The sequence below is a fragment of the Elephantulus edwardii genome, unplaced genomic scaffold, assembly GCF_000299155.1.
Source record: "Elephantulus edwardii isolate Elephantulus edwardi_28Jun2011 unplaced genomic scaffold, EleEdw1.0 scaffold00060, whole genome shotgun sequence".
NCBI lineage: Eukaryota > Metazoa > Chordata > Mammalia > Macroscelidea > Macroscelididae > Elephantulus > Elephantulus edwardii.
In genome coordinates, this window is record NW_006399810.1 from 14,250,319 (window position 1) to 14,254,442 (window position 4,124).

Below are 4,124 nucleotides of genomic sequence, written 5' to 3' on the forward strand. Positions count from 1 at the left end.
AACCACTGGCTATTTTGTTAGCAGATGAGTTCATGTTGTTGACCTCACCCCACCCCCGGTTTGTTTGTGTATGGATATCATCCTATCACTGACAGCACAATACTTCATGATAGTTCTTGAAATATTCTTTTGGATAATGAATGTAATCCATTTCTCTTGAGTTTGTCATTCATGAAAATAGCTGTTGTTGTTATGTGCTGTGGAGTCAGAACTGACTCATAGCTTACTCTCCAGCACATTTTCTGAGGCTATGAATTACATGAGAGGAGACTGAACATCTTTCTTCTGTGGAGCAGATGGTGGCTCCAAACTGCCAGCATTTGGGTTGGCAGTGTAACTTTTTGCTCACTGGGCCACCGTGTTGTTAAGACTCATCAAGTTGCACTGAACTCATAGTTGACCCTCCAGCAGGTTTTCAGAGGCCATAAATCATACAGGAGTTTATTGCCCATCTTTCTACCATGGAGTAGCTGGTGGATTCAAACCTTGTGCCTTTGGGTTCACAGTACAGTCCTTGCCACTAGACTACCCGTTCTCCTTTGGGCCACCATTGTTGTTATTTTGTGCTTTTGAGTGGCTTGCGACCTATAGTGACCCTATGGCTCTGAACTCTGCCCTATCCTGAGCCAGTCTCACTGCCTCGAACACACCTAGCCCTACATAATAACCTAGTTACTGTGTCAATTTATCTCATCCAGCATCTTACTCCCTGGCCTCTACCCTTCCAAGCATAATGTCCTATCCTCCCAACAACATGACCAAAGTATGTGAGATAGAGCTTCAAAATTCTTTCCTCTGAGGAGTAACCTGGTTTCACCCTCTACAGGACAAATCTCTTTGTTCTTTCAGCTATCCAAGGAAAGTTCAACACTCTTCTCCAACACCATGACTCAAAGGCATCAATCCTTCTTCTGTCATCCTTAGTAATTGTCCAGCTCTCTGATTCATAGCAAGTAATTGCAAAAGCCATGGCCTGAATCAGACATGCTTTGTCTCCAGATTGACATCATTGCTCCCTAGCACTCAGCAAAGGTACCTAAGAGCAGATTTTCCAAATGGTATTTGCCTTTTTATTTTTTGGCTGCTGTTGCCAACAGTGTTGATTGTGGAGCCAAGTAAGCTAAAATTGCTAACTATCTCAATCTCCTTTTCATCTATCATGATGTTGCCAATTGGCCCACTAGAGAATCTTTGGGTTTTTTGTTGTTGTTGTTGTTGTTTTATGTTGAGCTTCAATCCATATGGAAGACTGCAGTCCTTGACCCTCTGCAGCAAATGTTTCAGGTCCTCCTCAGTTTCAGCAAGCAAGGTTGTATCATCTGCCTATTGCAGATTATTGATGAGTCTTCCTCCAATCCTCCAATGCTCTGATTTGCATATAGATTGAAAGGTATGGAGACAAGATACATCCCTGACTCTCTCTTCCTGATTTTAAACTATGCAGTGTTTCCTTGCTGTGTTCTGACAACTGCTTCCTGGTTCAAGTATAGGTTTCACATGAGCACAAACAGATGTTCTGGAATTCCCATTATTCTCAATATTAGCCATAATTTGTTGTGATCCACACAGTCAAATGTCTTCCCATAGCCAATGAAACACAGATAGACATTCTTCTGGTACTCTGTGCTCTTAGCCAAGATCCATCTGACATTGGCTATGATGGTCTCTTCTAAATCCAGCTTGTATTCCTGGTAGTTTTCTGTCAATGTACTACTGTTCCAGTTAGTTTTGAATAATCTTCAGTAAGATTTTGCTTGCATATGATATTAATGATTGTTGTTGTTAGGTGCTTTCGATTCATAGATGACTCATAGTGACCCTATGAATGAAAGGCCTGAGCACTGTTCATAGAGTTTCTGGAGGCAAGCCATTTCGGAAGTGGATGCCACTCCTGCTTCCAAGTTTATTTTCATTGGAAAGCTCCACCAAACACTGTTCACCATGGGTAACTATTATTACATTTGGCACATCAGTGATATTGTTTGATAATTTCCATACTCTGTTGGATTACCTTTTTTTAAAAATGAGAATACATATGGATCACTGTAGCTTCCAGAATAGTAGACTACACAAATATCTAATTCAAAATGGCCAATATCTATCCATTTCACGTCAGTAATGTCTAGGATCTTAGTCTTTATGCATACCGTTTCTTTTCTCCCCAGTTTTCAATTTTCTTCTATTCATTTTTGCACATTCTGATTATTAGTGGACATTTGCAGCTATTTCTTTTAATTTTGAGCCATGCCACATCAGCAGTCTTTAGCTGTCTAAAAGTTTTATCTATATAATTAATGTAGATTCTACTTTGAAGATGTCCACTCTACTTCCCTAGTCAGCACTGATAATGCTTCCAACTTGAGGGCCTCTTTTTCCAGTACCTTATGAGACAATATTCCTCTACTATTCATAGGTTTTTACTGTTCTAATCAGAAGTGAAAGGCCAGTCCTATTCCCTGGTTTGTCTTTGTCTGGGAGATTTACTTAAACCTGCCCACAATGGGTGACTCTTACTGGGATTTTAAATACCGGTGACATAGATTACAGCATCCCAGCAAGAGGCGAACCTCCCCAGTATGTCAAATGGATAGAAGACTGGTGAACAATATATGCCTCTAGTAGCTTGGAAAAGGACTCGCTGTTTTGGTACTCTATACAGTTCTAAAAATATAAAAACAACTTCCCAGTAACATAATTCTGTGAGGTTCTTTTAATCTCTATGCCCTTTCACCAAATGATTTATGCCCTAGTGAGCGTATCTGTTGAGTGGCAGGAAAGAACATCCTATATAGGACCACAGAGACTTTGCAGATAGACCCAAGCGACTCAAAGTCAGCTTGACCTTGTGCTGATGAAAGAATCTACCATTTGGCTCAGTGTTACTTTTTGTTTATCTTTTAAAAGCATCCTACACTTTGATAACACATCATACTTCAGTGTCATACTTTCTCCTACCCCCCTCTGCAAATAAATATATAAATAAAAAATAAAAAATAGAGCTTCAAGTGTCAGAAAACTAGGTCCACTTTAAAGATTTTTTCCCAACTCTAAAACCTGTTACCATCTATTCAGTTCTATCTCATAACCCCACAGGACAAGAGTAGAGCTATCCCATAGATAAGGAGCTGCACTGCTAACCCAAAGGGAAGCAGTTCAAATCTACCAGATGTTCCAAGGGAGCAAGGTGGGCCATCATCTCCCACGTCATTTACAGCCTCTGAAGACCTGCCAGAATGTTAGCTCTGAGTTGGTTCTGACTCAGTAACACATAACGACATAGATCTTTACAAACTACTGGATAGGATGAAGCCAGCAGCCTAACCAGTGCGTCACAAGGGCTCCTACTTGGTGTTGTTGTGGGAAGCACTTGGCTGCTGACCAAAGTCTATGTGGTGTGAACATGCTAGCAACACCTTAGGAGAAAGATGTGTCCATTCAATTTCATAAAGATTACAACCTTAGGAATTCTGTGGGTGTGCTCTATGCTGTGGTGTTCTGTGTCCTGTAGAGTCACTCTGAGATGGAATCAACTTGATATCTGTGTATGCAGTTTGCCCCCTCGTAGCTGTGTAAGTGGGTGATGGGGGAAGCCACCACTGACTAAGGGGCTATTCTTGAGCCATTTCTGAGCCTTAACTTTGGGGTTCTTTTGCTGTTTGAGTGCTCTTCTATGATGTCGTTCATCAGTTCCTCAGAGGAGTGGGACCCAACTGTTCATCTTTGGAATCCCCAAAACCAGGATACACATATGATACCAAGCTAGTGACCCATGTGTGCTGGTCAAATAGAGCAGCATTGATATTTCAGGCTGTAGAGTCTAATTCCTAATATGTACTTGGCCTGCCTCTCAAGATTGTGATGAAGATAAAATCAAATACCAGACAGAGAAAGCTATTGTAAACATTTTTTTTTATAGTATACACATACAGAGTGTTGCTTGAGGATGTGCCCCTGTTGGTGCCCAACTGTCTGGCCACAGCACTTAGCTCTGTGCTTCCCAGATGAAGACAGACATACTTCCACAGAGCCTGGGCCTCAGTATAGAGCTTCTACATTTCAGGCTGTGTATCTACCCTGTGTAATTGCCAAACTTCCTGTTTATAACCATAGACAATATATCAATT